Source organism: Heterodontus francisci, chromosome 15 (genome assembly GCF_036365525.1).
Source record: "Heterodontus francisci isolate sHetFra1 chromosome 15, sHetFra1.hap1, whole genome shotgun sequence".
Lineage (NCBI taxonomy): Eukaryota > Metazoa > Chordata > Chondrichthyes > Heterodontiformes > Heterodontidae > Heterodontus > Heterodontus francisci.
In genome coordinates, this window is record NC_090385.1 from 102,275,169 (window position 1) to 102,295,244 (window position 20,076).

Consider the following 20,076-nt stretch of genomic DNA (forward strand, 5'->3'; position numbering starts at 1 on the left):
TCTCATGCACAGATATATAAACACACACTGACTGTGTATTCGCACTCACTGATATATTAACACTCACTGACTGTGTATTCGCACTCAAAGATATATAAACACACATGTCTGTATATACTCATTCACAGAAATATAAACACACACTGTCTGTGTATTCTCACTCACTGATATATTAACACACACTGACTGTGTATTCACACTCAAAGATATATAAACACACACTGTCTGTATATTCTCATTCACAGATATATAAACACACACGGTCTGAGTATTTTCAGTTACAGATATATAAACACACACTGTCCGTGTATTCTCAATCACAGAAGTATAAACACACGCTGTCAGTGCATTCTCATTCAAAGATAAATAAACACACACGGTCTGTGTATTCTCAATCACAGATATACAAGCACATACTGTCTGTGTATTCTCATTCACAGATGTATAAACGCACACTTTCAGTGTATTCTCACTCACAGAAATATAAACTCACACTGTCTGTGTATTCTCATTCACAGATATATAAACACACGGTGTCTGTGTATTCACAGTCACAGAAATATAAACACACGCTGTCTGTTTTTTCTCATTCACGGAAATATAAACATACGTTGTCTGTGTATTCTCCGACACAGAAACATAAACACAAGCTGTCTGTGTATTCTCATTCACAGAAATATAAACATACGCTGTCTGTGTATTCTCATTCACAGATATATCAGCACACACTGTCTGTCTATTCTCATTCACAGAAATATAAACACACGCTGTCTGTGTATTCTCATTCACAGAAATATAAACACATGCTGTCTGTCTATTCTCATTCACAGAAATATAAACACACATTGTCTGTGTATTCTCATTCACAGAAATATAAACACACGTTGTCTGTGTATTCTCAGTCACAGAAATATAAACATAGGCTGTCTGTGTATTCTCATTCACAAATATATCAGCACACACTGTCTGTCTATTCTCATTCACAGAAATATAAACACACGCTGTCTGTGTGTTCTCATTCACAGAAATATAAACACGCGCTGTCTGTGTATTCTCATTCACAGATATATCAGCACACACTGTCTGTCTATTCTCATTCACAGAAATATAAACACACGCTGTCTGTGTATTCTCATTCACAGAAATATAAACACATGCTGTCTGTCTATTCTCATTCACAGAAATATAAACACACACTGTCTGTCTATTCTCATTCACAGAAATATAAACATACGTTGTCTGTGTATTTTCAGTCACAGAAATTCAAACACACACTGTCTATCTATTCTCATTCACAGATATATCAGCACACTGTCTGTCTATTCTCATTCACAGAAATATAAACACACGCTGTCTGTGTATTCTCATGCACAGATATATAAACACACGCTGTCTGTGTCTTCTCATTCACAGATATATAAACAGACACTGTCCGTGTATTCTCACTCACAGAAATATCAACACACGCTGTCTGTGTATTCTCATTCACAGATATATAAACACACACAGTCTGTGTATTCTCAATCACAGATATATAAACACACACTGTCTGTGTATTCTCATTCACAGAAATATAAACACGCGCTGTCTGTGTATTCTCATTCACAGAAATTTCAACAGACACTGTCTGTGTATTCTCATTCACAGATATATCAACACACACTGTCTGTGTATTCTCAGTCACAGAAATTTAAACACATACTGTCTGTGTATTCTCATTCACAGATGTATAAACACACATTGTCCATGTATTCTCACTCACAGAAATATAAACACACACTGTCTGTGTATTCTCAGTCACAGAAATATAAACATACGCTGTCTGTGTATTCTCAGTAATAGAAATATAAACACACACAGTCTGTTTATTCTCATTCACAGATATATAAACACAAACAGTCTGTATATTCTCATTCACAGAAATATCAACACACACTGTCTGTGTATTCTCATTCACAGATATATTAACACACAATGACTGTGTATTCTCATTCACAGATATATAAACATACCATGTCTGTGTCGTCTCATTCTCAGAAATTTCAACAGATACTGTCTGTGTATTCTCATTCAAAGATGTATAAACACACGCTGTCTGTGTATTCTCATTCACAGATATATAAACACACACTGTCTGTGTATTCTCATTCACAGAAATATAAACACACACTGTCCATGTATTCTCACTTGCAGAAATATAAACACACACTGTCTGTGTATTCTCAGTCACAGAAATATAAACATACGCTGTCTGTGTATTCTCAGTAATAGAAATATAAACACACACAGTCTGTTTATTCTCATTCACAGATATATAAACACACACAGTCTGTATATTCTCATTCACAGAAATATCAACACACACTGTCTGTGTATTCTCACTGACTGATATATTAACACACACTGACTGTGTATTCACACTCAAAGATATATTAACACACAATGACTGTGTATTCTCAGTCACAGAAATATAAACACACACTGTCTGTGTATTCTCATTCACAGATATATAAACACACACTGTCTGTGTATTCCCACTCACAGAAATATAAACACACACTGTCTCTTATTCTCAGTCATAGAAATATAAACATACGCTGTCCGTGTAATCTCAGTAACAGAAATATAAACGCACAAAGTCTGTGTATTCTCATTCACAGATATATAAACACAAACCGTCTAAGTATTCTCCTTCACAGAAATATAAGTACACACTGTCTGTGTATTCTCATTCACAGATATATAAACACATGCTGTTTGTGTCTCCTCCTTCACAGATATATAAACACACATTGTCCGTATATTCTCATTTACAGATATATAAACACACACTATCTGTGTATTCTCATTCACAGATATAAACTCACACTGTCTGTGTATTCTCATTCACAGAAATATAAACATACGCTGTCCGTGTAATCTCAGTAACAGAAATATAAACATACAAAGTCTGTGTATTCTCATTCACAGATATATGAACACAAATCATCTGTGTTTTCTCATGCACAGATATATAAACACACACTGACTGTGTATTCGCACTCAAAGATATATAAACACACATGTCTGTATATACTCATTCACAGAAATATAAACACACACTGTCTGTGTATTCTCACTCACTGATATATTAACACACACTGACTGTGTATTCGCACTCAAAGATATATAAACACACACTGTCTGTATATTCTCATTCACAGATATATAAACACACACGGTCTGAGTATTTTCAGTTACAGATATATAAACACACACTGTCCGTGTATTCTCAATCACAGAAGTATAAACACACGCTGTCAGTGCATTCTCATTCAAAGATAAATAAACACACACGGTCTGTGTATTCTCAATCACAGATATACAAGCACATACTGTCTGTGTATTCTCATTCACAGATGTATAAACGCACACTGTCCGTGTATTCTCACTCACAGAAATATAAACTCACACTGTCTGTGTATTCTCATTCACAGATATATAAACACACGGTGTCTGTGTATTCACAGTCACAGAAATATAAACACACGCTGTCTGTTTTTTCTCATTCACAGAAATATAAACATACGTTGTCTGTGTATTCTCCGACACAGAAATATAAACACAAGCTGTCTGTGTATTCTCATTCACAGAAATATAAACACACACTGCCTGTGTATTCTCATTCACGGAAATATAAACACACACGGTCTGACTATTCTCATTCACAAATATATCAGCACACGCTGTCTGTCTATTCTCATTCACAGAAATATAAAAACACGCTGTCTGTGTATTCTCATGCACAGATATATAAACACACACTGTTTGTGTATTCTCATTCACAGATATATTAACATACACTGTCTGTGTAATCTCATTCACAGAAATTTCAACAGACACTTTCAGTGTATTCTCAGTCACAGAAATATAAACACAAACTGTCTGTGTATTCTCACTCACAGAAATATAAACACACACTGTCTGTGTATTCTCAGTCACAGAAATATAAGCATACGCTGTCTGTGTATTCTGACTCACAGACATATAAACACATCAAATTTGTTTCCTCACATTCACAGAAATATAAACACAAGCTGTCCATGTCTTCTCATTCACAGAATTTTAACACATGCCGTCTGTGTATTCTCATGCACAGATATATAAACACACACTGTCTGTGTATTTTCATTCACAGATATATTAACATACACTGTCTGTGTAATCTCATTCACAGAAATTTCAACAGACACTGTCTGTGTATTCTCATTCACAGATATATAAACAGATGCAGTCTGTGTATTCTCAGTCACAGAAATATAAACACACACTGTCTGTGTATTCTCAGTCACAGAAATATAAGCATACGCTGTCTTTGTATTCTCACTCACAGATATATAAACACATCAATTTTGTTTACTCTCAACCACAGAAATATAAACACAAGCTGTCCATGTCTTCTCATTCACAGAAATTTAACACACGCTGTCTGTGTATTCTCATTCACAGAAATATAAACACACGCTGTCTGTGTATTCTCATTCACAGAAATATAAACACGCGCTGTCTGTGTATTCTCATTCACAGATATATCAGCACACACTGTCTGTCTATTCTCATTCACAGATATATAAACACACACTGTCTGTGTATTTTCATTCACAGATATATTAACATACACTGTCTGTGTCATCTCATCCACAGAAATTTCAACAGACACTGTCTGTGTATTCTCATTCACAGATATATAAACAGATGCAGTCTGTGTATTCTCAGTCACAGAAATATAAACACACACTGTCTGTGTATTCTCAGTCACAGAAATGTAAGCATAGGCTGTCTTTGTATTCTCTCTCACAGGAAATATAAACACATCAATATTGTTTACTCTCATTCACAGAAATATAAACACACGCTGTCTGTGTATTCTCATTCACAGAAATATAAACATACGCTGTCTGTGTATTCTCATTTACAGATATATCAGCACACACTGTCTGTCTATTCTCATTCACAGAAATATAAACACACGCTGTCTGTGTATTCTCATTCACAGAAATATAAACACATGCTGTCTGTCTATTTTCATTCACAGAAATATAAACACACACTGTCTGTCTATTCTCATTCACCGAAATATAAACATACGTTGTCTGTGTATTCTCAGTCACAGAAATACAAACACACACTGTCTATCTATTCTCATTCACAGATATATCAGCACACTGTCTGTCTATTCTCATTCACAGAAATATAAACACACGCTGTCTGTGTATTCTCATGCACAGATATATAAACACACGCTGTCTGTGTCTTCTCATTCACAGATATATAAACACACACTGTCCGTGTATTCTCACTCACAGAAATATCAACACACGCTGTCTGTGTATTCTCATTCACAGATATATAAACACACACAGTCTGTGTATTCTCATTCACAGATATATAAACACACACTGTCTGTGTATTCTCATTCACAGAAATATAAACACGCGCTGTCTGTGTATTCTCATTCACAGAAATTTCAACAGACACTGTCTGTGTATTCTCATTCACAGATATATCAACACACACTGTCTGTGTATTCTCAGTCACAGAAATTTAAACACATACTGTCTGTGTATTCTCATTCACAGATGTATAAACACACATTGTCCATGTATTCTCACTCACAGAAATATAAACACACACTGTCTGTGTATTCTCAGTCACAGAAATATAAACATACGCTGTCTGTGTATTCTCAGTAATAGAAATATAAACACACACAGTCTGTGTATTCTCATTCACAGATATATAAACACACACAGTCTGTGTATTCTCATTCACAGATATATAAACACACACTGTCTGTGTATTCTCATTCACAGAAATATAAACACACACTGTCCCTGTATTCTCACTCGCAGAATTATAAACACACACTGCCTGTATATTCTCATTCACAGAAATATCAACACACACTGTCTGTGTATTCTCATTCACTGATATATTAACACACACTGACTGTGTATTCACACTCAAAGGTATATTAACACACAATGACTGTGTATTCTCATTCACAGATATATAAACATACCATGTCTGTGTCGTCTCATTCTCAGAAATTTCAACAGATACTGTCTGTGTATTCTCATTCAAAGATGTATAAACACACGCTGTCTGTGTATTCTCATTCACAGATATATAAACACACACTGTCTGTGTATTCTCATTCACAGAAATATAAACACACACTGTCCATGTATTCTCACTTGCAGAAATATAAACACACACTGTCTGTATATTCTCATTCACAGAAATATCAACACACACTGTCTGTGTATTCTCACTCACTGATATATTAACACACACTGACTGTGTATTCACACTCAAAGATATATTAACACACAATGACTGTGTATTCTCAGTCACAGAAATATAAACACACACTGTCTGTGTATTCTCATTCACAGATATATAAACACACACTGTCTGCGTATTCCCACTCACAGAAATATAAACACACACTGTCTCTTATTCTCAGTCACAGAAATATAAACATACGCTGTCCGTGTAATCTCAGTAACAGAAATATAAACACACAAAGTCTGTGTATTCTCATTCACAGATATATGAACACAAATCATCTGTGTTTTCTCATGCACAGATATATAAACACACACTGACTGTGTATTCGCACTCAAAGATATATTAACACTCACTGACTGTGTATTCGCACTCAAAGATATATAAACACACATGTCTGTATATACTCATTCACAGAAATATAAACACACACTGTCTGTGTATTCTCACTCACTGATATATTAACACACACTGACTGTGTATTCGCACTCAAAGATATATAAACACACACTGTCTGTATATTCTCATTCACAGATATATAAACACACACGGTCTGAGTATTTTCAGTTACAGATATATAAACACACACTGTCCGTGTATTCTCAATCACAGAAGTATAAACACACGCTGTCAGTGCATTCTCATTCAAAGATAAATAAACACACACGGTCTGTGTATTCTTAATCACAGATATACAAGCACATACTGTCTGTGTATTCTCATTCACAGATGTATAAACGCACACTGTCCGTGTATTCTCACTCACAGAAATATAAACTCACACTGTCTGTGTATTCTCATTCACAGATATATAAACACACGGTGTCTGTGTATTCACAGTCACAGAAATATAAACACACGCTGTCTGTTTTTTCTCATTCACAGAAATATAAACACAAGCTGTCTGTGTATTCTCCGACACAGAAATATAAACACACACTGCCTGTGTATTCTCATTCACGGAAATATAAACACACACGGTCTGACTATTCTCATTCACAGATATATCAGCACACGCTGTCTGTCTATTCTCATTCACAGAAATATAAAAACACGCTGTCTGTGTATTCTCATGCACAGATATATAAACACACACTGTCTGTGTATTCTCATTCACAGATATATTAACACACACTGTCTGTGTATTCTCACTCACAGAAATATATACACACACTGTCTGTGTATTCTCAGTCACAGAAATATAAGCATACGCTGTCTGTGTATTCTGACTCACAGACATATAAACACATCAATTTTGTTTCCTCACATTCACAGAAATATAAACACAAGCTGTCCATGTCTTCTCATTCACAGAATTTTAACACATGCCGTCTGTGTATTCTCATGCACAGATATATAAACACACACTGTCTGTGTATTTTCATTCACAGACATATTAACATACACTGTCTGTGTAATCTCATTCACAGAAATTTCAACAGACACTGTCTGTGTATTCTCATTCACAGAAATATAAACACACACTGTCTGGGTATTCTCAGTCACAGAAATATAAGCATACGCTGTCTTTGTATTCTCACTCACAGATATATAAACACATCAATTTTGTTTACTCTCAACCACAGAAATATAAACACAAGCTGTCCATGTCTTCTCATTCACAGAAATTTAACACACGCTGTCTGTGTATTCTCATTCACAGAAATATAAACACACGCTGTCTGTGTATTCTCATTCACAGAAATATAAACACGCGCTGTCTGTGTATTCTCATTCACAGATATATCAGCACACACTGTCTGTCTATTCTCATTCACAGATATATAAACACACACTGTCTGTGTATTTTCATTCACAGATATATTAACATACACTGTCTGTGTCATCTCATCCACAGAAATTTCAACAGACACTGTCTGTGTATTCTCATTCACAGATATATAAACAGATGCAGTCTGTGTATTCTCAGTCACAGAAATATAAACACACACTGTCTGTTTATTCTCAGTCACAGAAATGTAAGCATAGGCTGTCTTTGTATTCTCTCTCACAGATATATAAACACATCAATTTTGTTTACTCTCATTCACAGAAATATAAACACACGCTGTCTGTGTATTCTCATTCACAGAAATATAAACATACGCTGTCTGTGTATTCTCATTCACAGATATATCAGCACACACTGTCTGTCTATTCTCATTCACAGAAATATAAACACACGCTTTCTGTGTATTCTCATTCACAGAAATATAAACACATGCTGTCTGTCTATTCTCATTCACAGAAATATAAACACACATTGTCTGTGCATTCTCATTCACAGAAATATAAACATACGTTGTCTGTGTATTCTCAGTCACAGAAATATAAACATAGGCTGTCTGTGTATTCTCATTCACAAATATGTCAGCACACACTGTCTATCTATTCTCATTCACAGAAATATAAACACAGGCTGTCTGTGTATTCTCATTCAAAGAAATATAAACACACGCTGTCTGTTTTTTCTCATTCACAGAAATATAAACATACGTTGTCTGTGTATTCTCCGACACAGAAATATAAACACAAGCTGTCTGTGTATTCTCATTCGCAGAAATATAAACACACACTGCCTGTGTATTCTCATTCACGGAAATATAAACACACACGGTCTGACTATTCTCATTCACAGATATATCAGCACACGCTGTCTGTCTATTCTCATTCACAGAAATATAAAAACACGCTGTCTGTGTATTCTCATGCACAGATATATAAACACACACTGTCTGTGTATTCTCATTCACAGATATATTAACATACACTGTCTGTGTAATCTCATTCACAGAAATTTCAACAGACACTTTCAGTGTATTCTCAGTCACAGAAATATAAACACACACTGTCTGTGTATTCTCACTCACAGAAATATAAACACACACTGTCTGTGTATTCTCAGTCACAGAAATATAAGCATACGCTGTCTGTGTATTCTGACTCACAGACATATAAACACATCAATTTTATTTCCTCACATTCACAGAAATATAAACACAAGCTGTCCATGTCTTCTCATTCACAGAATTTTAACACATGCCGTCTGTGTATTCTCATGCACAGATATATAAACACACACTGTCTGTGTATTTTCATTCACAGATATATTAACATACACTGTCTGTGTAATCTCATTCACAGAAATTTCAACAGACACTGTCTGTGTATTCTCATTCACAGATATATAAACAGATGCAGTCTGTGTATTCTCAGTCACAGAAATATAAACACACACTGTCTGTGTATTCTCAGTCACAGAAATATAAGCATACGCTGTCTTTGTATTCTCACTCAAAGATATATAAACACATCAAGTTTGTTTACTCTCAACCACAGAAATATAAACACAAGCTGTCCATGTCTTCTCATTCACAGAAATTTAAGACACGCTGTCTGTGTATTCTCATTCACAGAAATATAAACACACGCTGTCTGTGTATTCTCATTCACAGAAATATAAACACACGCTGTCTGTGTATTCTCATTCACAGAAATATAAACACGCGCTGTCTGTGTATTCTCATTCACAGATATATCAGCACACACTGTCTGTCTATTCTCATTCACAGATATATAAACACACACTGTCTGTGTATTTTCATTCACAGATATATTAACATACACTGTCTGTGTAATCTCATTCACAGAAATTTCAACAGACACTGTCTGTGTATTCTCATTCACAGATATATAAACAGATGCAGTCTGTGTATTCTCATTCACAGATGTATAAACACACATTGTCCATGTATTCTCACTCACAGAAATATAAACACACACTGTCTGTGTATTCTCATTCACAGATATATAAACATACCATGTCTGTGTCGTCTCATTCACAGAAATTTCAACAGACACTGTCTGTGTATTCTCATTCACAGATATATCAACACACACTGTCTGTGTAATCTCAGTCACAGAAATTTAAACACATACTGTCTGTGTATTCTCATTCACAGAAATATAAACACACATTGTCCATGTATTCTCACTCACAGAAATATAAACACACACTGTCTGTGTATTCTCAGTCACAGAAATATAAACATACGCTGTCTGTGTATTCTCAGTAATAGAAATATAAACACACACAGTCTGTGTATTCTCATTCACAGATATATAAACACACACAGTCTGTGTATTCTCATTCACAGATATATAAACACACACTGTCTGTGTATTCTCATTCACAGAAATATAAACACACACTGTCCGTGTATTCTCACTCGCAGAAATATAAACACACACTGTCTGTATATTCTCATTCACAGAAATATCAACACACACTGTCTGTGTATTCTCATTCACTGATATATTAACACACACTGACTGTGTATTCACACTCAAAGATATATTAACACACAATGACTGTGTATTCTCATTCACAGATATATAAACATACCATGTCTGTGTCGTCTCATTCTCAGAAATTTCAACAGATACTGTCTGTGTATTCTCATTCAAAGATGTATAAACACACGCTGTCTGTGTATTCTCATTCACAGAAATATAAACACACACTGTCCATGTATTCTCACTTGCAGAAATATAAACACACACTGTCTGTATATTCTCATTCACAGAAATATCAACACACACTGTCTGTGTATTCTCACTCACTGATATATTAACACACAATGACTGTGTATTCTCAGTCACAGAAATATAAACACACACTGTCTGTGTATTCTCATTCACAGATATATAAACACACACTGTCTGTGTATTCCCACTCACAGAAATATAAACACACACTGTCTCTTATTCTCAGTCACAGAAATATAAACATACGCTGTCCGTGTAATCTCAGTAACAGAAATATAAACGCACAAAGTCTGTGTATTCTCATTCACAGATATATAAACACAAACCGTCTAAGTATTCTCCTTCACAGAAATATAAGCACACACTGTCTGTGTATTCTCATTCACAGATATATAAACACATGCTGTTTGTGTCTCCTCCTTCACAGATATATAAACACACATTGTCCGTATATTCTCATTTACAGATATATAAACACACACTATCTGTGTATTCTCATTCACAGATATAAACTCACACTGTCTGTGTATTCTCATTCACAGAAATATAAACATACGCTGTCCGTGTAATCTCAGTAACAGAAATATAAACACACAAAGTCTGTGTATTCTCATTCACAGATATATGAACACAAATCATCTGTGTTTTCTCATGCACAGATATATTAACACACACTGACTGTGTAATCGCACTCAAAGATATATAAACACACACTGTCTGTATATTCTCATTCACAGATATATAAACACACACGGTCTGAGTATTTTCAGTTACAGATATATAAACACACACTGTCCGTGTATTCTCAATCACAGAAGTATAAACACACGCTGTCAGTGCATTCTCATTCAAAGATAAATAAACACACACGGTCTGTGTATTCTCAATCACAGATATACAAGCACATACTGTCTGTGTATTCTCATTCACAGATGTATAAACGCACACTGTTCTTGTATTCTCACTCACAGAAATATAAACTCACACTGTCTGTGTATTCTCATTCACAGATATATAAACACACGGTGTCTGTGTATTCACAGTCACAGAAATATAAACACACGCTGTCTGTTTTTTCTCATTCACGGAAATATAAACATACGTTGTCTGTGTATTCTCCGACACAGAAATATAAACACAAGCTGTCTGTGTATTCTCATTCACAGAAATATAAACATACGCTGTCTGTGTATTCTCATTCACAGATATATCAGCACACACTGTCTGTCTATTCTCATTCACAGAAATATAAACACACGCTGTCTGTGTATTCTCATTCACAGAAATATAAACACATGCTGTCTGTCTATTCTCATTCACAGAAATATAAACACACATTGTCTGTGTATTCTCATTCACAGAAATATAAACATATGTTGTCTGTGTATTCTCAGTCACAGAAATATAAACATAGGCTGTCTGTGTATTCTCATTCACAAATATATCAGCACACACTGTCTGTCTATTCTCATTCACAGAAATATAAACACACGCTGTCTGTGTGTTCTCATTCACAGAAATATAAACACGCGCTGTCTGTGTATTCTCATTCACAGATATATCAGCACACACTGTCTGTCTATTCTCATTCACAGAAATATAAACACACGCTGTCTGTGTATTCTCATTCACAGAAATATAAACACATGCTGTCTGTCTATTCTCATTCACAGAAATATAAACACACACTGTCTGTCTATTCTCATTCACAGAAATATAAACATACGTTGTCTGTGTATTCTCAGTCACAGAAATACAAACACACACTGTCTATCTATTCTCATTCACAGATATATCAGCACACTGTCTGTCTATTCTCATTCACAGAAATATAAACACACGCTGTCTGTGTATTCTCATGCACAGATATATAAACACACGCTGTCTGTGTCTTCTCATTCACAGATATATAAACACACACTGTCCGTGTATTCTCACTCACAGAAATATCAACACACGCTGTCTGTGTATTCTCATTCACAGATATATAAACACACACAGTCTGTGTATTCTCATTCACAGATATATAAACACACACTGTCTGTGTATTCTCATTCACAGAAATATAAACACGCGCTGTCTGTGTATTCTCATTCACAGAAATTTCAACAGACACTGTCTGTGTATTCTCATTCACAGATATATCAACACACACTGTCTGTGTATTCTCAGTCACAGAAATTTAAACACGTACTGTCTGTGTATTCTCATTCACAGATGTATAAACACACATTGTCCATGCATTCTCACTCACAGAAATATAAACACACACTGTCTGTGTATTCTCATTCACAGATATATAAACATACCATGTCTGTGTCGTCTCATTCACAGAAATTTCAACAGACACTGTCTGTGTATTCTCATTCACAGATATATCAACACACACTGTCTGTGTATTCTCAGTCACAGAAATTTAAACACATACTGTCTGTGTATTCTCATTCACAGATGTATAAACACACATTGTCCATGTATTCTCACTCACAGAAATATAAACACACACTGTCTGTGTATTCTCAGTCACAGAAATATAAACATACGCTGTCTGTGTATTCTCAGTAATAGAAATATAAACACACACAGTCTGTGTATTCTCATTCACAGATATATAAACACACACAGTCTGTGTATTCTCATTCACAGATATATAAACACACACTGTCTGTGTATTCTCATTCACAGAAATATAAACACACACTGTCCGTGTATTCTCACTCGCAGAAATATAAACACACACTGTCTGTATATTCTCATTCACAGAAATATCAACACACACTGTCTGTGTATTCTCATTCACTGATATATTAACACACACTGACTGTGTATTCACACTCAAAGATATATTAACACACAATGACTGTGTATTCTCATTCACAGATATATAAACATACCATGTCTGTGTCGTCTCATTCTCAGAAATGTCAACAGATACTGTCTGTGTATTCTCATTCAAAGATGTATAAACACACGCTGTCTGTGTATTCTCATTCACAGATATATAAACACACACTGTCTGTGTCTTCTCATTCACAGACATATAAACACACACTGTCCATGTATTCTCACTTGCAGAAATATAAACACACACTGTCTGTATATTCTCATTCACAGAAATATCAACACACACTGTCTGTGTATTCTCACTCACTGATATATTAACACACACTGACTGTGTATTCACACTCAAAGATATATTAACACACAATGACTGTGTATTCTCAGTCACAGAAATATAAACACACACTGTCTGTGTATTCTCATTCACAGATATATAAACACACACTGTCTGTGTATTCCCACTCACAGAAATATAAACACACACTGTCTCTTATTCTCAGTCACAGAAATATAAACATACGCTGTCCGTGTAATCTCAGTAACAGAAATATAAACGCACAAAGTCTGTGTATTCTCATTCACAGATATATAAACACAAACCGTCTAAGTATTCTCCTTCACAGAAATATAGGCACACACTGTCTGTGTATTCTCATTCACAGATATATAAACACATGCTGTTTGTGTCTCCTCCTTCACAGATATATAAACACACATTGTCCGTATATTCTCATTTACAGATATATAAACACACACTATCTGTGTATTCTCATTCACAGATATAAACTCACACTGTCTGTGTATTCTCATTCACAGAAATATAAACATACGCTGTCCGTGTAATCTCAGTAACAGAAATATAAACACACAAAGTCTGTGTATTCTCATTCACAGATATATGAACACAAATCATCTGTGTTTTCTCATGCACAGATATATAAACACACACTGACTGTGTATTCGCACTCAAAGATATATTAACACTCACTGACTGTGTATTCGCACTCAAAGATATATAAACACACATGTCTGTATATACTCATTCACAGAAATATAAACACACACTGTCTGTGTATTCTCACTCACTGATATATTAACACACACTGACTGTGTATTCGCACTCAAAGATATATAAACACACACTGTCTGTATATTCTCATTCACAGATATATAAACACACACGGTCTGAGTATTTTCAGTTACAGATATATAAACACACACTGTCCGTGTATTCTCAATCACAGAAGTATAAACACACGCTGTCAGTGCATTCTCATTCAAAGATAAATAAACACACACGGTCTGTGTATTCTCAATCACAGATATACAAGCACATACTGTCTGTGTATTCTCATTCACAGATGTATAAACGCACACTGTCCGTGTATTCTCACTCACAGAAATATAAACTGACACTGTCTGTGTATTCTCATTCACAGATATATAAACACACGGTGTCTGTGTATTCACAGTCACAGAAATATAAACACACGCTGTCTGTTTTTTCTCATTCACGGAAATATAAACATACGTTGTCTGTGTATTCTCCGACACAGAAATATAAACACAAGCTGTCTGTGTATTCTCATTCACAGAAATATAAACATACGCTGTCTGTGTATTCTCATTCACAGATATATCAGCACACACTGTCTGTCTATTCTCATTCACAGAAATATAAACACACGCTGTCTGTCTATTCTCATTCACAGAAATATAAACACATGCTGTCTGTCTATTCTCATTCACAGGAATATAAACACACATTGTCTGTGTATTCTCATTCACAGAAATATAAACATACGTTGTCTGTGTATTCTCAGTCACAGAAATATAAACATAGGCTGTCTGTGTATTCTCATTCACAAATATATCAGCACACACTGTCTGTCTATTCTCATTCACAGAAATATAAACACACGCTGTCTGTGTGTTCTCATTCACAGAAATATAAACACGCGCTGTCTGTGTATTCTCATTCACAGATATATCAGCACACACTGTCTGTCTATTCTCATTCACAGAAATATAAACACACGCTGTCTGTGTATTCTCATTCACAGAAATATAAACACATGCTGTCTGTCTATTCTCATTCACAGAAATATAAACACACACTGTCTGTCTATTCTCATTCACAGAAATATAAACATACGTTGTCTGTGTATTCTCAGTCACAGAAATACAAACACACACTGCCTATCTATTCTCATTCACAGATATATCAGCACACTGTCTGTCTATTCTCATTCACAGAAATATAAACACACGCTGTCTGTGTATTCTCATGCACAGATATATAAACACACGCTGTCTGTGTCTTCTCATTCACAGATATATAAACAGACACTGTCCGTGTATTCTCACTCACAGAAATATCAACACACAAAGTCTGTGTATTCTCATTCACAGATATATAAACACACACAGTCTGTGTATTCTCATTCACAGATATATAAACACACACTGTCTGTGTATTCTCATTCACAGAAATATAAACACGCGCTGTCTGTGTATTCTCATTCACAGAAATTTCAACAGACACTGTCTGTGTATTCTCATTCACAGATATATCAACACACACTGTCTGTGTATTCTCAGTCACAGAAATTTAAACACATACTGTCTGTGTATTCTCATTCACAGATGTATAAACACACATTGTACATGTATTCTCACTCACAGAAATATAAACACACACTGTCTGTGTATTCTCAGTCACAGAAATATAAACATACGCTGTCTGTGTATTCTCAGGAATAGAAATATAAACACACACAGTCTGTTTATTCTCATTCACAGATATATAAACACACACAGTCTGTATATTCTCATTCACAGAAATATCAACACACACTGTCTGTGTATTCTCATTCACTGATATATTAACACACACTGACTGTGTATTCACACTCAAAGATATATTAACACACAATGACTGTGTCTTCTCATTCACAGATATATAAACATACCTTGTCTGTGTCGTCTCATTCTCAGAAATTTCAACAGATACTGTCTGTGTATTCTCATTCAAAGATGTATAAACACACGCTGTCTGTGTATTCTCATTCACAGATATATAAACACACACTGTCTGTGTATTCTCATTCGCAGAAATATAAACACACACTGTCCATGTATTCTCACTTGCAGAAATATAAACACACACTGTCTGTATATTCTCATTCACAGAAATATCAACACACACTGTCTGTGTATTCTCACTCACTGATATATTAACACACACTGACTGTGTATTCACACTCAAAGATATATTAACACACAATGACTGTGTATTCTCAGTCACAGAAATATAAACACACACTGTCTGTGTATTCTCATTCACAGATATATAAACACACACTGTCTGTGTATTCCCACTCACAGAAATATAAACACACACTGTCTCTTATTCTCAGTCACAGAAATATAAACATACGCTGTCCGTGTAATCTCAGTAACAGAAATATAAACGCACAAAGTCTGTGTATTCTCATTCACAGATATATAAACACAAACCGTCTAAGTATTCTCCTTCACAGAAATATAAGCACACACTGTCTGTGTATTCTCATTCACAGATATATAAACACATGCTGTTTGTGTCTCCTCCTTCACAGATATATAAACACACATTGTCCGTATATTCTCATTTACAGATATATAAACACACACTATCTGTGTATTCTCATTCACAGATATAAACTCACACTGTCTGTGTATTCTCATTCACAGAAATATAAACATACGCTGTCCGTGTAATCTCAGTAACAGAAATATAAACATACAAAGTCTGTGTATTCTCATTCACAGATATATGAACACAAATCATCTGTGTTTTCTCATGCACAGATATATAAACACACACTGACTGTGTATTCGCACTCAAAGATATATTAAAACTCACTGACTGTGTATTCGCACTCAAAGATATATAAACACACATGTCTGTATATACTCATTCACAGAAATATAAACACACACTGTCTGTGTATTCTCACTCACTGATATATTAACACACACTGACTGTGTATTCGCACTCAAAGATATATAAACACACACTGTCTGTATATTCTCATTCACAGATATATAAACACACACGGTCTGAGTATTTTCAGTTACAGATATATAAACACACACTGTCCGTGTATTCTCAATCACAGAAGTATAAACACACGCTGTCAGTGCATTCTCATTCAAAGATAAATAAACACACATGGTCTGTGTATTCTCAATCACAGATATACAAGCACATACTGTCTGTGTATTCTCATTCACAGATATATAAACGCACACTGTCCGTGTATTCTCACTCACAGAAATATAAACTCACACTGTCTGTGTATTCTCATTCACAGATATATAAACACACGGTGTCTGTGTATTCACAGTCACAGAAATATAAACACACGCTGTCTGTTTTTTCTCATTCACAGAAATATAAACATACGTTGTCTGTGTATTCTCCGACACAGAAATATAAACACAAGCTGTCTGTGTATTCTCATTCACAGAAATATAAACACACACTGCCTGTGTATTCTCAATCACGGAAATATAAACACACGCTGTCTGTCTATTCTCATTCACAGAAATATAAAAACACGCTGTCTGTGTATTCTCATGCACAGATATATAAACACACACTGTCTGTGTATTCTCATTCACAGATATATTAACATACACTGTCTGTGTAATCTCATTCACAGAAATTTCAACAGACACTTTCAGTGTATTCTCAGTCACAGAAATATAAACACACACTGTCTGTGTATTCTCACTCACAGAAATATAAACACACACTGTCTGTGTATTCTCAGTCACAGAAATATAAGCATACGCTGTCTGTGTATTCTGACTCACAGACATATAAACACATCAATTTTGTTTCCTCACATTCACAGAAATATAAACACAAGCTGTCCATGTCTTCTCATTCACAGAATTTTAACACATGCCGTCTGTGTATTCTCATGCACAGATATATAAACACACACTGTCTGTGTATTTTCATTCACAGATATATTAACATACACTGTCTGTGTAATCTCATTCACAGAAATTTCAACAGACACTGTCTGTGTATTCTCATTCACAGATATATAAACAGATGCAGTCTGTGTATTCTCAGTCACAGAAATATAAACACACACCGTCTGTGTTTTCTCAGTCACAGAAATATAAGCATACGCTGTCTTTGTATTCTCACTCACAGATATATAAACACATCAATTTTGTTTACTCTCAACCACAGAAATATAAACACAAGCTGTCCATGTCTTCTCATTCACAGAAATTTAATACACGCTGTCTGTGTATTCTCATTCACAGAAATATAAACACACGCTGTCTGTGTATTCTCATTCACAGAAATATAAACACGCGCTGTCTGTGTATTCTCATTCACAGATATATCAGCACACACTGTCTGTCTATTCTCATTCACAGATATATAAACACACACTGTCTGTGTATTTTCATTCACAGATATATTAACATACACTGTCTGTGTCATCTCATCCACAGAAATTTCAACAGACACTGTCTGTGTATTCTCATTCACAGATATATAAACAGATGCAGTCTGTGTATTCTCAGTCACAGAAATATAAACACACACTGTCTGTGTATTCTCAGTCACAGAAATGTAAGCATAGGCTGTCTTTGTATTCTCTCTCACAGATATATAAACACATCAATTTTGTTTACTCTCATTCACAGAAATATAAACACACGCTGTCTGTGTATTCTCATTCACAGATATATAAACACAAACCGTCTAAGTATTCTCCTTCACAGAAATATAAGCACACACTGTCTGTGTATTCTCATTCACAGATATATAAACACATGCTGTTTGTGTCTCCTCCTTCACAGATATATAAACACACATTGTCCGTATATTCTCATTTACAGATATATAAACACACACTATCTGTGTATTCTCATTCACAGATATAAACTCACACTGTCTGTGTATTCTCATTCACAGAAATTTCAACAGACACTGTCTGTGTATTCTCATTCACAGATATATAAACAGATGCAGTCTGTGTATTCTCAGTCACAGAAATATAAACACACACCGTCTGTGTTTTCTCAGTCACAGAAATATAAGCATACGCTGTCTTTGTATTCTCACTCACAGATATATAAACACATCAATTTTGTTTACTCTCAACCACAGAAATATAAACACAAGCTGTCCATGTCTTCTCATTCACAGAAATTTAATACACGCTGTCTGTGTATTCTCATTCACAGAAATATAAACACACGCTGTCTGTGTATTCTCATTCACAGAAATATAAACACACACTGTCTGTATATTCTCATTCACAGAAATATCAACACACA